Source organism: Lepus europaeus, chromosome 22 (assembly GCF_033115175.1).
Source record: "Lepus europaeus isolate LE1 chromosome 22, mLepTim1.pri, whole genome shotgun sequence".
NCBI classification, from domain to species: Eukaryota; Metazoa; Chordata; class Mammalia; order Lagomorpha; family Leporidae; genus Lepus; species Lepus europaeus.
In genome coordinates, this window is record NC_084848.1 from 38,385,301 (window position 1) to 38,406,344 (window position 21,044).

Genomic DNA, 21,044 nt, shown 5'->3' on the forward strand with positions numbered 1-21,044 from the left:
TAAGGATGCTTTGAATTGCATTTAGGACCCACCCAAGGAATCTGGGGTGATCTCATCTCAAGAGCCTTGATTACATCACACGGACTCTTCTTCCAAACAAGGTAGTGTTCACAGGTTTCAAGGGTTTGGACATAGGCGTAGCTTTTGGGGGGCCACCACCCCACCCACTGCACAGAAGAAACAGGAGAATCTTTTTTCTCAACCCATGAGCAGGATACCAGCTGCATTAGGGTCTCACGAGCTGCTGCGCACTATCATCTACTGGACTAGACTTGTAGACCTGGTTAGGAGGTATCAGCTACCATGAGGATGACCTTATGATGGGGTTGTTGGGACTAGAATGAGCATGGTCAAGACTCACTGACAGTAGAGGAGGGTGAAGATGAGCATACGGTTCCCAGTTAGCATCATGGGGTCACTGACTGTGATGGAAATCTGCGAGGAAGTGTAGTATCTCAGGAATCAGATGGAAGGTCTAGGGAAGTTGTTCTGTTCAGCTCTTACACGGGATTCAGGATCTCTCTTTCTGCCACATTCTAAAAGTGCCCATGCTATCTGTTTCCTTTGCAATAATGAAATGAGAGAAGAAGGTTGCTGCTGGGTTCATTTTAATTCCCAGAACCACATAGAATGCCTTGTATGTTGAAGATGCTCAGTACTTATGTGTATGTGTAGGTTTTTGACTGTTCTTGTTTTTTCTGAAGATTTACTTGTTTATTCACTTGAAAGGCAGTTAGAGAGAGAGAGAGAGAGAATGAGAGAGAGAGAGAGAGATATCTTCCTTCCATTGGTTCACTTCCCAGATGACTGCAATGGCTAAGGTTAGGCTAAGCTGAAGCCAGGATCCCAGATCTCCTTGTGTGAGGCAGAGGCCCAAGTACTTGGGTTAACCTTTGCTGATTTCCCATGCTCATCAGCAGAGCACTTGATCAGAAGTGGAGCAGCTAGGACCTGAATTGGCACTCTGATACTGGATGTCAGTGTCGGACATCCCACATCACTGGTTTTTAATCTACTTTATTAAGGTATGATTGGCACACAGAAAGCTGTACATGTTCAAGATGTTTTTAGGGATCATGTGCTTTCTTGTAAATGTGTGGTTTTGAATGAATGGATACATGACTGAGCGATTTCAGTAACAGAAAGATGTAGGGAATTAGTTAGGAATGACAATGGTGGAAACTTAACAACAGTTGTTACAATGGTTACTCTTCCATTTGGGGCAGCTCTAATTGTAAGTTCCTCTTTATATAATCACTTATTTTGTTCCCTAGAGTCACTGGATTGGATCTGAGTCTTCCTCTGCACCAAAGCCTACTTCAGACACTTTGAAGAGGTCCATTGTACCCCTTGGATCTCCTCCTCCCTGGCTGTCTTCATTCCCTTTAACCCCAGGGTCTGTTTGGTCCTATTTCAGAATTCCACTGCTCTTCTAGTTATCCTCTTTTCATTGATTCGACACATGTTTGTGAGTGTCCAGGAGTGCTCCATCCAGGGCCATGGACTCAGTAGTGGGAAAACAAACAAAAACAGACGTGCACTCACCTTCCAGCTTATCAGAGTCTCGGAAAGTTGTTCCACATAGTGATTCCCAGGAATGAAATGAACAGGTACCCCTCCCATTTGCTGTTTTGCAGTATTAGCCATGGTGTTCCTTGTTGTTTGTGCAACTCTGGGCCATGCATTTTCCTTTTTGATAGAAGAGTGTTCACAGAAGTCAATGTAGTCTCAACACAACCACTGATAGCCTCCAATCCCTTACTAAGAGAATACATGATTGACTCTGTGCTGACAGCAGCGCAATGGCTAGAAATGAGCCCCAGCAACCCGAAGGCCCTCGGTATCTTTTGTGGCATCTGTGAGAAACAGATGCTCCGTCAAGCCGGGGAAAAGAACCATCTTCTTGGGTGCTCGGGTCCATTATGTGTTCAGTGAAGCATAAAACACAGCATAATTTGCATGGTGGAGCCAGAAATGATGTTTTTCTTTTTATCTATAATGCTATGCATTTTTTTCCTAAATAATACATTAAATCCACGATTAAGCAAAAAGCTACATTTAACTAATCTAATGAGAATTTTCTTTCAAGATGAATGTAATTTCTTCCTAAATTGTTCACTAATGGACTCTCTCAAGCTTCAGAAAGGATATTGTCCTATAAGGGAACACAGATGTTTGACTTAAAATTCCATATTTGTGACATTTCAATATTGGTATCCTCATTTTTTTACTAATGAAATTGTAAGAAAACAAAATCTAGCTGGTGCCGCGGCTCACTAGGCTAATCCTCCACCTTGCGGCGCCGGCACACCGGGTTCTAGTCCCGGTCGGGGCACCGATCCTGTCCCGGTTGCCCCTCTTCCAGGCCAGCTCTCTGCTGTGGCCTGGGAGTGCAGTGGAGGATGGCCCAAGTACTTGGGCCCTGCACCCCATGGGAGACCAGGAGAAGCACCTGGCTCCTGCCATCGGATCAGCGCGGTGCGCCGGCCGCAGCGCGCTACCGCGGCGGCCATTGGAGGGTGAACCAACGGCAAAAGGAAGACCTTTCTCTCTGTCTCTCTCTCACTGTCCACTCTGCCTGTCAAAAAAAAAAAAAGAAAACAAAATCTGTGTGTCCCACAGCATTTTGAATGTGATTCGAAAACCTTTTCATTAAAATGAAATAATATGTTCTGCAAATCTAATTGCACAGGAATTTTTTTTTTATTTTTTTTATTTTTGACAGGCAGAGTGGACAGTAGAGAGATACAGAGAGAAAGGTCTTCCTTTTTGCCGTTGGTTCACCCTCCAATGGCCGCCGCGGTAGGTGCGCTGCGGCCGGCGCACTGCGCTGATCCGATGGCAGGAGCCAGGTGCTTCTCCTGGTCTCCCATGGGGTGCAGGGCCCAAGCACTTGGGCCATCCTCCACTTAATTGCACAGGAATTAAACATACTAAATTGTCATCTATAGTTTAAGGAATGAAGAAATAAGCTATAGGAAAGTAGTACCAGGAAGTAGTAAAAAGAGATTCTAAGGAATGTCTTTTTATCTCTGTTGTCATAATTTCTGAGTTCAGTTTTGATGTTTGTTTTCTTTTAAAAAAGATTTATTTTATTTATTATGAAAGGCAGAGTTACAGAGAGAGAGAGAGAGATCTTCCATCCACTGGTTCACTCCACAGATGGTCATAATGACCAGGCCTGGGCCAGGCCAAAGGTAGGAGCTGGGAACTTCATCCAGGTCCACTGCTTTGCCAGGAGCATTAGCAGGGAACTAGATCAGAAGTGGAGCAGCTGGGACTCCAACCGTTGTCCAAATGGGATGCCAGTATTGTAGGTGGTGACTTAATCCACTGTGCCACAACACTGGCCTCATGTTTTTCAATAAAAATTTTAAACCTCATACTTCACTTTAAAATCACACATTTAGGGGCTGGCATTGTGGCATAGCTAAAATCAAGTCCCTGCCTGAAACGCCAGCATTCCATATGGGCAGCAGTTTGTGTCCAGGCTGCTCTTCTTTCTATCCAGCTCCCTGTTAATGCCCACAGGAAAGCAGGAGAAGATGGCCCAACTGCTAGGGCCCCTGCACCCATGTGGGAGACCTGGATGAAGCTCCTGGCTCCTGGCTTCTGCCTGTCCCAGCCCAGGTCCTTATACCCATTTAGGGAGTGAATTAGCAGATGAGAGATCTCTCTCTCTCTCTCTCTCTGTCCACAACTATCTCTGTAATTCTGCCTTCTAAATAAATAAAATAAATCTTTTTAAACAATCATGCATTTTTTTTGGCTCACATTGCACTTAAACTGTAGTTGAAGTGAACGGTTTAAGATTGTTTCCCTTTATATATTATTAAATTGGTCAGTTATAGCTAATATATTTGTTGGAGTTATACAAGAAAGTATTTCAAAAAGTTCATGGAGAACAGAATTAAAACATGAATTTATTTTGGTGCCAAAAAATGATGAAACCTATGTACATGAACAGCCTTCAAAAAGTTCATGAGAATGAGTATTATAAGAAAAATACACATGGATTTCAAAATTTTTTGCACCATAATAAACTTCTTTTAATTCCAGTCTCCTGTAAATCTTTCGATGTATCCTCATAGCCAACATGCACTGGCAAGGATGCCAAATATGTTTAGTGGAAAGTGAGCGTGGAATATAGTGATGTGCACAGGTAAAACTGATCAAAATTATTTGGTTGTTTTAATTTTCTGGAGTCTGCAACTTTAAATAAAAACATGAAATCAACCAGAGTACTTGCTTGATAATTGTTTCAGTTCTCTAAATTCCATTGGGTTGTCTGTTTTCCAGTGCCAAATCCAAAGCCAATTAAACACTAAATGTTGAATATTTGTAAAAAATGAGCTAAGTTAATGAATGAACAAGTAAACAATACACCTCCTGTTTCTCCCAATAGGAGTACAAAAATCAGTAAATGCTTCTAAGTTCTGACAGCTGTATTCACGGCACAAACATTTGACCCACCCACTGAGAGTCACCCTTCACATTATAATTTGCAAGTAGAACAGTGGATAAACTTGATCATTTTTCCTCCCTCTAACAGCTTAGTCATAATTAGGATTTAGTTGAAATGTTTATATCTTTATGAAGATACTTTGTCCTTAAGCTTCTTTGTTGTGTCTAGAATGCAATTTTATTTATAAGTGGTTTCTAAACTAGACTGTGCCCTTGATGCATGGACTAATTCAGCAATTTGGTGGCTGATATCCACCACTGCAAGTCATTTGAGAGGCTGATGATCCTCACTGATAGTCCCAGTCACGTCGCACACACACAGCTAGACAGGGTGCAGCAAAAGTGTTTTGTATGCTTGTGTATCTACGCACGTGCGCGCGCGCGCGCGTGTGTGTGTGTGAAAGCAATGTAGATTTTTAAACATTTACTTATTTGTCTAACACAATATTAATTTTGCCTGTCAGTGTTCTTGGAGTTTTGCATTTTCACTATTTGAGGTAAGCAACTGAATGGCCATTGGAAGTCAACCTGAGCATATAGGAGCAGTCCTAGTGTATCCTGAAACAGCATCCTCATTGAAATTTTCTTGGTAACTGTCAGTATGCTCAGAGATTGCCAGCGTATGATTAACCTTCTTAGACCAGTTCCCACCATTGTGCAATGCATTTAAAAATACAGCAGCAAATACATGATGTCACAGAGACCAAAACTCTGCAGGTAAAAACTAGCATAAAGCAGATAAGCATTCTCTGGCTGGAATACAGAGTTCTAAAACCTCCTAAAATAATTAAACCTTACTCTGAAAACACTGTGTACCAGATGTGAACTGCCCAAACTTGTTTTTGAGCAGATCCATTTTATGCCCATAGAGTTTTAATGCACTAGTTCATGTTCGTGCAGTTCAGTTCATGGGTCATTAAACTATTTCGGTGGTTGGCTCCTTCATTGATCCAAGAGCCTACTGTTAAAATCAAATCTGTTCTTCTTTTTATTCTGGTTAAAGATGAGAAAAGACTGTTTCTGCGGATCGGATCATCCTATTTGACTAAAAACAGATCTGTACCCAGCCGTGCATATGCACAAAAATTACCAGAGCCTTTCCTAAATTGACTGGTTAGATCAATTGGTTCTATGTCAATGAGGCCCACATATTGGCTTAGGCAGCAGGGAAATGAGGTCAGGGTATAATCTCATCTCTAGTGGGTGGATTAGGAATCAAAAGATTCACATTGTAATCTTGGCTGAGGCTTCAAATAGCAGTGTGGCTTGGTCAAGGACACCCTTGAAGTGCACATTTGATCCTTACAACACCTGGAGGTAAAGCTGAAACAGGGGCTGGTAGGGCCCCTTCTACCAGTGAAGGATTTAAATACTTCCCCAGGTTCAGACTATAGGTTAGGACCAGAGCCAGGGTTGTCCTTTGTACAGGTTGGCTCGTCCACTGCTATTTTAGAGTGACTTTAATGCATGGGAAAGAATTTTGAAAAATATTGCTATGTAAGAAAACACCCAGTAGATACAAATATGTGCTTAAAATTGGAATAAGGATAGAAGAAATGGTGAAATAACTGATGGTGGTGGCTGTCAATGATTGTAGGGGCTGTCGGCACCTGATTCTGGGAAGTACATGCTGGTTAATAGGGCATGGAGGGGCCAGAATCCTGCATAGAAGTGCTCACTCAAGTCCTCGCTGCCCTGATTCCAATCCAGCTCCCTGCTAATGCACCTAAGAAAACAGCAAATGATGATACCTGGGTTCTTGGGCCCCAATCGCCTCTGTGAGAGATACAGATGGAGTTTCAGGCTCCTATCTTCAGCCTGACTGCATCCCTGGCCATTGTGTCTAGTTGGGGAGTGAACCAACAGATGGAGGGCCTCTCTCTCTCTCTCTCTCAATGTCATTCTGGTTTATCAATAAATCATTTACTCTTTAAAAAAATAGGCCAGGTGAGTTAGCCACAGTCTCATCAAATGATGTAGCAATTGAACTCCTACGTATTTACCCAACTGATTTGAGAATTTATCTCCATGCAAAAGCCCACAGATGAATAATTACTGCAGCAGTATTTATAATTGCCCAAAACCGGAAGCAACCAACATGTTCTTCAGTAGTAAGTGGATAACACACTGGCACATACAGGTGATGGTATAGTATTCAACAATTAAAGCAAATGAGCTATCAAGGCATAAATGTGCATAGTTCTAAGTGAACGAAGCCAGTCTGAAAGACTTCATATTGTATGGTTCCAATTATATGACATTCTGGAATATCAGTGATTTCCTGGGGCTCAGAGAGAGGAGAGGAAACTCTAAATAGATTAAGCATGAGGAATTTCTTAGAGTGGTGAAACTATTTTGCACAAAACCATAATTGGTGGATACATGACACTGTGCATGCGTCAAAACCCCTAGGATGTTACAGCTCAAAGAGTGAACTTCAAATTGTAGACAAATTTAAAAAGTCATTTAGAAGGTCAAGGGATCCTAGGATGGAATATAAGAAGTGACAAAGCCATCTCACTATATTAAAAATGTATAAAACAACTTCAATGAAGGAGGTAGGAGGACAAGGTGTTGACCTAAGTAATTTGGGAAATGAATAGTTTGTAAGGCAAAAGGCAAACGAAAATGTGTGTAAATTGTACTCTAGTTGACAGAATTGTTTCCCATGGGATTTTACATTAACAGGTTCAGTACTGCCATACAGGCACATTGGAGTTGAATGATTAAGTAAATGGTGGTGGAGTGGAGCTCATGGATAAGCAATGGGAATTGGCTAGATGGGTTTATGTGGTAATGAATTAGATTTGGAGCTGCCAGTATGAATCACATTTAACTTAACATACACATATATATGTAGTTATATACAGAAATATTTATGGTATGTGTATATACAGAGGTTAATATACACATGTAGGAGTGAGTATTGTGTCACAGTAGGTTAAGCAATCATTCGAGAGCCCATGTCCCATATCAGATTCAAATCCAAGCTATTCTGCTTCTGATCCAGCTCACTGTTAATGCACCTGGGAAGCAGTGGATGATGACTTGCTTTCATGCACATAATAAAGTTCAACCCCCGGTTTCAGCCTGGTTCAGCCTCAGCTGTTGTGACCATCTTGGGAGAGAACCAAAAGATTTAAGATCTCTCTCTCTCTCTCAAATAAATAAATATATTTTTAAAAAAGTATTGGGAATAGAGGAAAATAAATGTACATTTACTTCTAAAAATATATATACATGTATATTTCCTTGTTGTGTCAGCTGAGAGTCTAGAAAACAAAGATATCTCACCAGCCAGGAGAACCCAGTAGGCCTGCCTGTTGGTTCTGATAACATTCTCCAGTAAAAGGAACCAGATTCCTTGGGGAAATCACTGATTCTAGGCCTGGGTTAGCACACAGGAGTACAAAAAGTTTGTGGGGGAAAAAATGGAATTAAAAGAAAAGTTTATTTTGGTGCAAAAATTTTGAAATGCATACATAGTTTTATTATAATATGTTTTGAAATGCATACATAGTTTTATCATAATATGTATTTTCTGTTAAACTTTTGAAGTCCCTTTTATGCTGGATTTCAAAATTTTTGCAACAAAACAAACTTAGCTTTTAATTCCACTTTCCATGAAGTTTTTAGTGTATCTCTGCACAGAAGATGATTCTGGAGCATTGCATAATGTCAAAAAGTAAGGAATTGTTTACAAATACACACACATTAACTCACACATACACACACACACATAATGACAGGGACATGACAAAGGACTACACCCAACAGGAAAAGCTCCTGATGTCCAAATCTGGAACAAGTTGAATAACAGGATAATGTAGTGTTAGACTATAGTCCAAATTATAAGATAAACACCTATGAATTCATACTAATATAAATAAATGATTGAAAAATCAATGGAGGCACAGAGTACTGTATGAAAATGATTTAACTTTATGGTAGAGAAACAAGACAAATTACCTCTGCTAGGTGACCAAGGTCAACATCAATAGTAATAAGTCATGTTGATAGAATACACCTTTGATATGAAGTGATGAAAATGGTTCTTTATCTTGGTAATCTTCCTCCCAAATCCTGAATCCCAATTAAGAAGCATTCTACAGAATACTTGATGGGGCGGGTGTTCGGTCTGGAGGTCAAGATGCCAGTTGGGATGCACATGACCCATGTTGAAATGCCTGGGTTCAATGTCTGGCTCCTACTCCTGACTCCAGCTTCCTGCTAATGCAGAAAAAACAGGGCGCAGTGGTGATGGCTCACGTAACTAGATTCCTGGCATCCACGTAAGAGAATCTTGGATTGTGTTCCTAGCTCTTGGCTTCAGTCCAGGCTCAGCCCTGGCCATTGTGGACATTTGGGGAGTGAACAAATGCATGGGAGTGAGTGTGCACTCTCTCTCCCTTCTTTTCTCGCTCAAATAAATAAATAAAAATTTTAAAAATTTGATCACTCTTCCTCAAAAACAGGGTAAGTCAGAGGAATTGACACAGACAAGAGAAGACTGAGGAGACATAACTTGTAGATGTAATGTAACCTGGATGAATGCTGGGGTAGAAATAGACATTATGTGAATACTAAGGAAACATGAATAAAGTATGGGCTTAAGTTAACAATAATGTTATCAATATTAGTGAAAAGAAATGTATCATACTAATATAATATATTAACATAGTAGGAACTGGGTAGATTATATGGGAATTATCTGCATAATCTTTTAAAATTTTATGTACATCTAATATGACTCTAAAAATTACTGCTCTAAAAATGTTACTATAAAAAATAGAAGATTTTGGTTTCACCTAAAAGATAACATTTCTGAGCATCTCACAAGCTCTTAAATTATGTTTCAATATGCAGATAAATCATGTAAGGAAACGCATTCTGGTAAAGACCAATATATTTCCTTAGATGTAATGATGATTGTAGTCACATATAATTCTTTTAAATGAATATAGATATTAGGAAAGAGATTTTTAAATTTACAGATATATGCAGAGGTACTTTTCAAAGTTCATAGAAAAATGGAAATGAAAGCTGTTCATTTTGCTACAAATTATTTTGAAATTAATGTACTTTTACGTAATGTACACTTTCACGAACTCTTCGAAGACCCCTTGTATGAATCAACTTGAAAATTTTTTGTACCAAAATATTCTTACACTTATAATTCCACTTTTCTATGAACTTTATGAAGTACTTTAATATTTAATTTATTGGCTAAATAAACAATAAACATCCCCAGATAGTTGCCAAGGAAAGGAGCTACATCCAGCTATATAACTAAACTAGCTCTCAGGATGACAGCAATTAGAAGTTCAATGCAAGGTTAGAGTATCCTATTCCTACAGATGGCTTTCAGATGATTCACAATGAAATCTAACACAGCAAGGAGATTGCTGTCCCTCCCTTCAGAGACCTCATGAAATACTTGGTCTAACAGAAGAAAGCAGGGAAGTTATGGAGAAGGTTATGTGAGCTTCTTGACACTGTAAGATGGCAGTACAGCATCCTGAATTGTCACACTCTCTCTGTTCCTATGCAGCAAGATTGATGGGTGTGAGTTGGAGGAGAGGGCACAGTTATCACTGCTCTACTTCCATCTCTGCCTGCAGGCAGGTCTTAGAGGGTGACTACAAAACGAGAGCAACAGTTAACAAGGGAAGGTCTTTCAAAAATCCGTGGAGGGCAGGCATTTGGCTTAGTGGTTAAGATGCCACAGGGGACGCCAATACCCCATATCGCAATGCCTGGGTTTGACTCTCAGCTCTACCTCCAATTCCAACCTTCAGCTAATGTACACCCTCAGAGGCAGAAAGTGATGGCTCAAGCAGTCGGGTCCCTGTCTCCTATGTGGAAGATTTGGATTGAATTCCTGGCTACCAGCTTCAGCCTGACCCAGTCCCAGCCATTGTGGGTATTTGAGGCGTGAAGAGTATGAGAGGTCTCTCTCTCTGTCTCTTTCTCTCTCTCTCTTTCTCTCTCCTCTATCTCTCTTCCTCTTTTCTATTAAAATCTTAAAAATTTAAAAATTCATGGAAATACAATTTAAAAATATGTCTATCTTAGTGCAAAAAGCTTTGAAATGTGTACATAGGAGAGATATTCACAAAGATCATGAGAAATTTGTATTATGAGAAATGGTGTTGTGGCGTAGTGGGTAAAGCCTCCATCTGCAGTGCCAACATCCCATATGGGCACTGGTTCAAGTCCCGGCTGCTTCATTTCTGATCCAGCTCCCTACTAATGTGGCTGGGAAAGCAGCAGAGGATGGTCCAAGCGCTTAGGCCCCTGCACCCATGTGAGAGACCCAGAAGAAGCTCCTGGCTCCTGGCTTCAGCCTGACCCAGCCCCAGCCCCAGCCCCAGCCGTTGCAGCCATTTGGGGAATGAACCAGCAGGTGGAAGTTATCTCTTTTTCTCTTTCCCTCTCTCTTTCTCTCTCGGTCTCCGCCTTTCAAATAATAAATAAGTATTTTAAAAATGCACGAGCAGTTTTAGATTTCCATAAAAATTATGATGATCATACTCTATACCTAGTTTCTTCTATGTGAATATTTTATATTAGAATGGCATATTTAACTCAAGTCCATATTTTATTCAAATTTCCATAGTATTACCAAGGGTCTTATAATTATTTTGGTAAACTAAACTGAGCATATATATATATACTCTATTCCCCAGAAATTCCATTCATGGAAATGTGTCCCCCAAAAGGTATACAAATGCTCACCAAAAGACACATACTAGAATGTTCACAGCAGCCTTAATTGGAAAGTATTCACTGGCCAGCAACAACAGAATGGATAAATAATCTCAGTATACTTACACAGTGGATTTTTATTCCATAGTAGAAATGGTCAAGCCATAACTACAGGCAACAATACAGAAGAATGTTTTTGCAAACAAAATCTAGAGCCAAAGAAGCCAGATTTAAAAAAAAAAAAAATCACTCAAAATGAATGATTCCATTGACAAAGAACATAAAAGCAAGCTAAGTGAGTTCATGATTTTAGAAGTCAGCTCAGAATAGTTGTTGGGTAGGAAGACCTTTCTCTCTGTCTTTCTTTCTCTCACACTGTCCACCCTGCCTGTCAAAAAAAAAAAATCCTCTTGAGGGGCCAGTACTGTGGCTTAGGAGGTACAGCCGCTGCCTGCAGTGCCGGCATCCCATATGGGCACTGGTTCAGGTCGTGGCTGCTCCACTCCCCAACCAGCTCTCTACTATGGCCTGGGAAAGCAGTAGAAGATGGCCCAAGCAGTTGAAAAAGGCCCCTGCACCCGCGTGGGAGACCTGGAGGGAGCTCCTGGCTCCTGGCTTCTGATCAGCCCAGCGCTGGCTGTTGCAGCCATTTGGGGAGTGAACCAGTGGATGAAAGACTTCTCTCTTTCCTTCTGCCTCTGTCTCTGTAAATCTGCCTTTCAAATAAATAAATAAATATTTTTTAAAAAAATCCTCTTGATCCCATCTCCCTGACCAGCTAGCAGCCTGTTCCTGTCCTTCCATTAAAGCAAATGTCTTTGGAAGAATTGTCCTTGCTCACTGTGTCCAATATCTGTACTCTCTTGTGACCCAAATCCAGCAAGGCTTTTGCCCCAGATTCTGCATGGCAGGTTTTTTGTTTGTTTGTTTTTTATTTGAAAGGCAGAGTTACAGAGGCAGGGGCAGAGGCAGAGAGGTCTTCCATCCTCTAGTTCACTCCCCAAGTGGCCACAAAACACAGCCAGAGCTGGGCCGATCCCAAGCCAGGAGCCTGAGGCCTCTTCCAGGTCTCCCACATGGGTGCAGGGGCCCAAAGGCTGGGGCCATCTTCCATTGCTTTCCCAGGCCATAGCAAACAGCTAGAGAGCGGGATCAGAAGAGGAGCAGCCGGGACTTGAACCAGCATACACAGCAGCTCTGAGGAAGACCAATGATGACCTGTCCATGGTTATGTCCAACGGCTGGCTTGCATCACTCTGCTTATCAGCAGTGTTCCCCACGGTGTATCACTGCCTCCACACTCACCCCACTCCTACTCTCTCTCCCTCTCTCTCTCTCCCTCTCTCTCTCTCTCTCTCTCTCTCTCTCTATGAGCTCACAAGACCTCACGGCTTTAAATACCAGGTACATGCTGCTAACTCCCAAATTCATATCTTTAGCCCAGATCTCTTCTTGGCATGCGAGACTTGTATATTCGATTGCCCACTCAACATCTCCATCTGCATATCAAATAAACCTCGACAATGTAATACAGCCCACCCCCACCCCCTGCTCGCTCCCAAGCCCTCTCCCCACATGTTCTCCCTCTCATTAAGCTCCTAGCTCTACTCCATCTTTCCAGTTGTATAGCCCCAAATCATCTTTTTTTCTCCCACTATACCTAACTCACTGAGCATAATAGTTTGATTCTAGCTTCAAAATACATGCAGAATTTACCTACTTCTGACCACCTGTACTGCTGTCATCCTGGTTCAAACCCCCATTCTCTCTCACCTGGGTTATTTCAATAGCCTCCAAAGGGCTTGCTACCTGCGCCTCACTGCCCTGTCCCCTGTCTCTGCCCTTGTTACCCCACAGCCTATTTCCCACAAACAGAAATCCTAGTAAGCAGTATTTCAGATAGTGTCACTCATGCAAAACCCTCCTGATAGTTTCCATCTCACCCAGAAACACAGGCAAATTCCAAACCAGGAACTTCAAAGCCGACCTGCTGTCCCAATGTGCTCTCATCCTGTCCGACCCTCCCCTGGTGTGCTCTGTCTGGGCTTTCTGTGGTTCCTTGGACTCAGCAGGTGTTTCCCCTGACTCAGGGCATTAGCACTTGGGGTGTCTTCTCTCCAGAAGGCTCTTTCTCTGATATGTACACAATTTGCTCTCTCATTTTCTCCATGTCTTCATGCATATGCTGTTTCTTTTAAAGAGAAGACTTCTAGAGGGGCTAGCACTGTGGCGTAATGGGTGAAGACATTGCCTGAACTGCCGGCATCCCATATGGTCACCTGTTCAAATCCCAGCTGCTCCACTTCCGATACAGCTCCATGATAATGCACCTGGGAAAGCAGCAGAAGATGGCCCAAGTGCTTGGGTTCCTGCACCCTTGTAGGAGACCCAGATGAAGCTCTTGGCTCCTGCCTTTGGGCTGGCCTAGCTCCAGCCATTGCAGCCATTTGGGGAGTGAACCAGCAACGGAAGACTGCTTTGTCTGTTTTCCTCTCTCTCTGTTACTCTGCCCTTAAATAAATAAATATTTTATAAAAAGCAGGAGAGTAGAATTCTATCTAAACTTTCATCCCACTGGGGCAGGTTTGTGGTGCAGTGGGTTAGACCGCCACCAGAAACACCAACATCCTCGTATGAGTGCCGGTTCAAGTCCCAGCTGCTCCTCTTCTGATCCAGCTCCCTGCTAGTGCACCTGGGAAAGCAGAAGATGACCCGAGTGCTTGGCTCCTGTCATGCATTGGAGACCTGAATGGTGTTCTGGGCTCCTGGCTTCAGCCTAGCCCATCCTCAGCGCTTATGGCCATCTGGGGAGTGAACTAGGGGATGGAAGATTTCTCTTTCTTTCCCTCTCTCCCTCTGTAACCCTGCCTGTCAAATAAATAAGTAAATCTTAAAAAAATAAAATAAATTTTCACACCACTAAATCAGAAGCTCTGAGAAGACAGGAGTTTTTTTTTTCATTTCTGCTCCTTTGTGTTCTAAGCACAAAGTGCAATTAGAACATTTCAATGTCCATCTCCCCTCCCTGCCACCTTCCAACTATGACCATAAACTAAGTAACTCTTCTCATAGAACACACCAGAGAGACTCTGTTTGCTCCCACAGAAGTGTGTTTGTTTTATAATTCAATGATATTTGCCACTAGTTTCTCAAGGACTATTTGTACCTCTTTCAAGACCCCGAGGCATTTGCTCCCAGTCATGACCATGAGCTGCTGAGTCAGAGGGCAGCCCTGCCCCAGATCCCACAGCCACCAGCGCTGCCCACTCACGGGATCTGTCTGCTCGCTCGTCCACCTGCAGGCTATTGAGCTTGTTCCTCAGCATGTCCTACGACTGCCGTCCGACATGTCAAAGCCAGGCGAACGCCATCTGTGCTGTTACATAATTTGAGATCTGGAACAATTTTTAGCGTAGGATTTGCTGCCCAAATAGAATCATTTTCAGAAAGGAGATTAAGCTTTCTTTGCTGGGAAAAGGAAAAATGACCAGAAAAGCTATCATTTAGGGAGTATAAACAGTTCTTTGTCTAAAATACATAAATGAAGGTGACAAATTTGCTTCACTAATATTTCCTGTATTAAAAATATGCACGGGGCTATATAGCAAAATAAGTTCTTAATTGGGAAAATGGAATTGTTAGTTTAAAAGATCCTGATATTGCTGGGAGCATTAGTCTGCAGTGTCATACTTCAAGCAGAACTGGTGGGGAGTGAGACAAGCAGTGGGGAAGGACTCACCGCTGCTGATGTGACAAGCTTGTCAGCAAGTAAAATGGTCTTGTCTCCTGGGTGGGGCATGGCAGGGGGCAATGGTGAGGGACATCTGACCCACCACCAGTTAGACAGAAGCCCTGATTTATTTCTCTAACATGATAGCAGAGAGAGAGAGAGAGAGAGAGAGAGAGAGAGAGAGAGAGAAACAGATATCTTCCATCACTACATCACTTTCCAAATGCCCACAACAGGCAGAAGCCTGGAGCCAGCAACTCCATCTGGGTCTCCCAAGTAGGTGCAAGTACTTGGGCCATCACCTGTTGTCTCCCAGGGTGCACAGTGCACATCAAATAGGAAGCTGGATTGGAAGTGGAGGTGGGACTCAAACCCAGGCATCCCATCGCTGAAGTTAAGGATTTAAATTGTAAATTTGTGAACTATATTTTCTCTCACCAAATTTACTCACCTAAGCAATGCTTTCTTCTTAGAGGTTCCCTGTTATAAAGTGTTGAGGATTTATTTTAAACAATACTAACTTTTCCACATGGAATCAGCATGATTACTTTCACTGATTATAAGAAGTTTTTTAATAGTAAATAGATAAATGATAATTTTTAATAGTTAATAAAAATTTTAACTTTTTACTGGAAATGTAATCAGCGAACACAGAAAAGCATAAATAAAATAAAACAAAATAAAAATCACAACTCGCACCACCTAGAGATTAAGTAGTTAATATACTTTGTTTATTCTTCTGTATACTTGGCAAATATACATGTATTGTTTATATGTGAACCATATTATTTAACCAACAGTAGGAGAATAAATCCTGCTTTTTGGTTATTTGCTTAACAGAGAGAACCAGCTTATCCAAACAAGGTTAATTAAAAGGAGTAAGTTCTAGCCTTCAACAGCACTATGAAGGGACTGCTGCTCACAGTAGCCCATTTGATGAGCAAATAGAAGAGAGGAGTTCGGAGAGAAAGGGAAGTTAAGGACTCTAATTTGATCAGGAGACCTGCATACATCTGTTGAAACACCACATGGTACCTCATAAACAATAAAATTACCAAACAGAAAATTGACATTTAAGGAGGTGGAGATGCTAGCTAATGTACTTTGATCATCAGCAAACTCACGTGTTAAATCATCACACTGTGCACCATAAATATGTACAACTAAAATAGAAATTTTTAAATAAAATAAGATTTATAAAAAAAAAAGAAAGAAAGAGACCCCAATCATTTGGACAGGAACAAGGTCAGATATGGTAGGAAGCTAGCTGGCTAGATTGCGACAGAAGTTAACTCACAAAGAATGGGTGAGGGGCTGCTTTGCTGGTTGGTCAGTCAGGGAAGACTTCCTGAAAAGCCAGTGTTTGCTCAGAGGGCAGTGAGAGATGGAGCGCTGTAAAGATCTGGGGGAAATCCTCCCCAGTGGAAGGCAGAGTAAGTGCAAAGAATACAGCATAGGAGGGAGCTCAAAGGTAAAAGAGCCTGCAGGCCTGGAGCTAGCCCAGCATGGTGCGGGGAGGGCAGGAGCTAGCCCAGCATGGTGTGGGGAGGGCAGGAGCTAGCCTGGAGTAGTATAGGGAGGCAGGAGCTAGCCCAGCACGGTGTGGGGAGGGCTGGAGCTAGCCTGGAGTAGTGCAGGGAGGCAGGAGCTAGCCCAGCATGGTATGGGGAGGGTAAGAGCTAGCCTGGAGTAGTACAGGGAGGCAAGAGCTAGCCTGGACTAGTGCAGGGAGGCAGGAGCTAGCCCAGCATGGTGCAGAGAGGCAGGAGCTAGCCCAGCATGGTGTGGGGAGGGTAGGAGCTAGCCCAGCATGGTGTGGGGAGGGCAGGAGCTAGCCCAGCATGGTGTGGGGAGGGCAGGAGCTAGCACAACAAGGTGTGGGGAGGGCCGGAGCTAGCCTGGAGTAGTACAGGGAGGCAGGAGCTAGCCTGGAGTAGTACAGGGAGAGCAGGAGCTAGCCTGGAGTAGTACAGGCAGAGGGGTGGGGGCCACTGAAAAGGCAAGTTCTCACTTTGCCACTGTGTTTTTCCATCCTGCCCATTGTCTCCAGCAAAAGGTCTCTGTTGGATGTTAGCACACAGATGACACTGCTCTTTGCTGCTCAACGTTTCAGCAAAAAGATTAAATCCAGGAATCACGGAGTTCTGAAGTGCTGCTGTTTAACTAAAATACAATAGCATTCTTTGGTTTATATTTTCTTTATTTTCACAATACCTATGGCAAATGATGCTGGCTTCCCATTTCTAGAAGTGATAAAGATTTCTTTGCAAATAGTCATATTTAAGTGTTTTTTTAAGATTTATTTTTATTTGAAAGACAGAGTTACACAGAGAGAGTGGAGAGAGAGAGAGAGAGAGAGAGAGAGAGAGAGATCCATTCGCTGGTTCACTCCCCAAATGGCCCCAACGGCTGGAGCTGAGCCGATCCAAAGCCAGGAGCCAGGAGCTTCTTCCAGGTCTCCCACATGGGTGCAGGGGCCCAAGCATTGAGCCATTTTCTACTGCTTTCCCAGGCCATAAGCAGGGAGCTGGATCGGAAGAGGAGCAGCTGGGACTAGAACTGGCACCCATATGGGATGCTGGTGCTTCAGGCCAGGGTTTTAACATGCTGTGCCACACCACCGGTTCCAATATTTAAGTTTTAAATTAAATAAAATCAAGTCAGGGGCTGGCACTGTGATGCAACAGGTAAAACCACCACCTGCAACACCAGCATCCCATATGAGTGCCAGTTTGTGTCGCAGCTGCTCTGTTTCCGATCCTTGTTAATGGATCCTTGTTAATGGCCTGAGAAAAAGCAGCAGAAGATGGCCCAAGAGTTTGGGCCCCTACTACCTGTGTGGGAGACTTGGAGGAAACTCCTGGCTCCTGGCTTCAGCCTGGCTCAGCCCTGGCCATCTGGGGAGTGAATCAGTGAATGGAAGATCTCTCTCTCTCCCTAACTCTGATTTTCAAATAAATAAATAAATAAATATTTTTTAAAAAATCAAACCAACTTGAAGAAAAATATAACATAATGAATACATGCTGTATAATCAGGAATGGCAAAAATCTCAAGGTGATTGACAGATGGCTGAGATCCAGAAACTTGGTTCTAGCCCACCCCCTCTGCACTTGAACTCCCTCAAGATAGGTCCAAACCCATCAGAGTCCTGTCTCTGCTTTCTGAGACGGTGTCTACCTCATTTATCTAGGTACAAATACACCCAGATGCACTAATCAGTGCTACTCCCACACCCAAGGGCAATGGATGTTTCATGCTATCATGCAGATTTTCTTTGGAAGAAGTACCACGCGTCATGGTGAGTGCAAGGGTCGGTCAGAAAGTGCCCTCCTGCAGGTTCACTAAGTAGACCCTGTAGTAGTTACTAGAGGTTGGGAAGGGGTGGAGTGGGGGGGCAGAGAGGAGGTAGGACAGAGATCAGGCAGAAGAAATGTCTTCCAGTGCTCTTTGCAGAGTAAGGTGACTGTAGTTCACAATAACCCATAATACAGAATTACAAAGAACTAGAAGAGAAGGTCCTAAGGGCTCCAGACATTAGGAAATGATAAGGAGATGAAAATGCATAGATTCCAGCAGAGATTTCCGCTTACATCATCCATTTCATTGATTGTTCCCCTAGGTCTTCATTTACTTGCCACCTTGTTTATGGAAGGACGGATTCTACCCACCCTGCAGATGCAGTTCAAACAGTAGTTTGGTCTACTTGAATTTGAAATATTCTCAATATCTCTCTCTCTTTCTCAAAATATGTATTTATTTGTAAGGCAGAGTGACAGAGGGAAGAGGGAGAGATAGACAGAGAGATCTTCCATCTACTATTTCACTTTTCACATGACCACAACAGCCAGGTCTGGACCAGGCCAAAGCCGGGAGCCAGAAACTCTGTCCTGGTTCCTTGCAGGAATGCAAGGACTTGGGCCATCTTTTGCTGCTTTCCCAGGCACATTAGCAAGGAGCTTGATTGGAAACACAGCAGCCAGGACTTGAGCCAGGGCTCTGTTATGAGATGACAGTGTCGCAGGTGGCAGCTTACTGCGATGTGCCACAATGCTGGTCCCTTCCTCTCATTTTGAGGTTGAAAAAACTGAGCCCAGAGAAATAGAATAAAGTCCTTAAGGCTAACAGGGACTGGGGTGGTTGAGGGTTAAGACTGGAGCCTGAGTCCTTCTGATTTCTAGTTCATGATTTTTTTCTTTCACCTTACATGTATGTGGGAACCTCAAAGAGTTGTTGGAAAAATGAAATTCATATATAAGTTTATTTTGGTGTAAAAAACTTTTGAAACCCATGCACAGTTTTTTTCTTAATACCTATCTTCGCAAATTTTTTTTGACAATTTATTGTATGTATGGGTTCAAAATACTTTGTGCCAAAATAAATATCTTTGTTTTAAAATGTATTTATTTATTTGAGAGGCAGAGAGGGAGCGTGAAATAGTGGTCCCATCCATTAGTTCACTCCTCAAAACCCCACAACTAGGACTGAACCAAGGTTGAAGCTGGGAGCTGGGAACCCAATCCAGGTTTCCCATGTGGGTGGTAAGAGCCCAAATGCTTGAGCCATCACCACTGCCTCCCAGGGTCTGCATTAGCAGGATCCTGGAGCCAAGGAGCCGGAGCCAGGACTTGAACCCAGGTACTCTGATGTGGGATGAAGACATTCTAACCATCAGCTTACCTGCTAGGCTAAACACCCATCCCTAAACTCATTTTTTTAGTTCTACTTTTCCACAAACTTTTTGAAATACCCTGGTATGGTCACAGGGCTTTCAAACAGCAAGCCAGTAATTTAAATGAGTACTGGACTCCTCCTCTGATTACTAAGCTTATATCAACATTTTGTGAAAGAGTTGAAATCTAGTACAAGTAGGATTTTCTCCTGTTTGAAAAGTAGGGGCAGCCTTTCCAGACTCACTCTTCTAAGAACCACCAAAAAAGAAGCAGCAAAATATTTAAATTTGAGCGGGTCACGTTGGACCGTTAAACTTGGCAGCCATGAGTCTGGGTCTGCACTTGGAATAGCTGTGCTCAGTTACAACTTTCTTCTTCCAGAGAACATCAACAGTAAAAAGTCATTTACAATCATTTGCGGAGTGAGCCAGTAGATGGAAGAGCTCTCTCTCTCTCTCTCCCTCTCTCTCTTTTTCAAATAAACAAGTCTTTTCAAAAGAGAAGAATAGGTTAAATTGATTCCTTTTAGGATAAAAACACACTGCTTTTTACAACAAAAACAGTGTCAACAATAAATATTACCAAAGCAAAGAAATGGGTACTAAATAAATAGGATTTCTGGATGAAACGTGTAAAAGATTTTCTAATGACCAAGTGACGAGATTTCAGAAAAGCACAAGCACAAAAGACAAGCTTTTCCTAAAAGCCCAAGTGTAGGGAAGTGCTCACTTACATGTGGACGTTGGAAATCTACGAAGGGACTCAAGCAGACAACAAGAAATTATATGTGATAAGAACATATAGGTCTGGTGCAGCCATAAGCATGCCCAACTTGCTGACCCAGAGAAGGGTTAAAAAAACACTGCTCTATTTTAAAAGACTTGCCTTTCCCACTCCTAAAACCAGCACTCTCCTTGGGTCATTGTGACATACATAGTGATGGGTTATTTTTTAACTGAGATCAAGGCAAGGTTGTGAGAAGAAGGTTGTGAGAGCTGCATTTCTTAGCTATTGTTCTGGAAAAACAGAGAAAGAACAAGGATCAGGAGATGGAACCATTAGAATGAGTGTATAGGGTGACTGTTATTTCATAATTTGCATGAAGAATTTCTAAATTAAAATACAGTGATTACTCCAGTAAATCTATCCTGGAAAAACTTGCTCTTTTCTATTCTGCCTGTGGGATTTTTCACTGACCCAATACTTGGAATTGGATGTATTCAAACTGAAGTACATTCAACCGAAAGAGAGAAAAACAAACAAACAAATAAAAGCAAATAAAGTAAAACTATAACAAGAAGCCTTGGCTACCTTTGTGGAGGACCAGCATGGTGCCAGCTAACCTGTCCAGATGTCTGGGAATGAATTAGGTGGATTTCTGGGGCTTTTTCGACGTCCAGATGCTATGGAAATCTTTATAATTGACACCGAAAGGGAGAAAGGGTTGTTTGCTAATTTATTTGTAAATA

The 21,044-nt window shown here is 42.3% G+C and overlaps 1 long non-coding RNA gene across 1 annotated transcript in view; it reads right to left on the minus strand.

The window, feature by feature from the left end:
• LOC133751284 (uncharacterized) overlaps positions 1 to 21,044 on the minus strand; it is a 68,435-nt gene that overhangs the window by 6,393 nt on the left and 40,998 nt on the right. Inside the window, exon 3 of the long non-coding RNA XR_009864799.1 lies at positions 1,546 to 1,689. This is a non-coding gene — a long non-coding RNA (uncharacterized LOC133751284). The remainder of the gene's footprint in view (positions 1 to 1,545; positions 1,690 to 21,044) is intronic.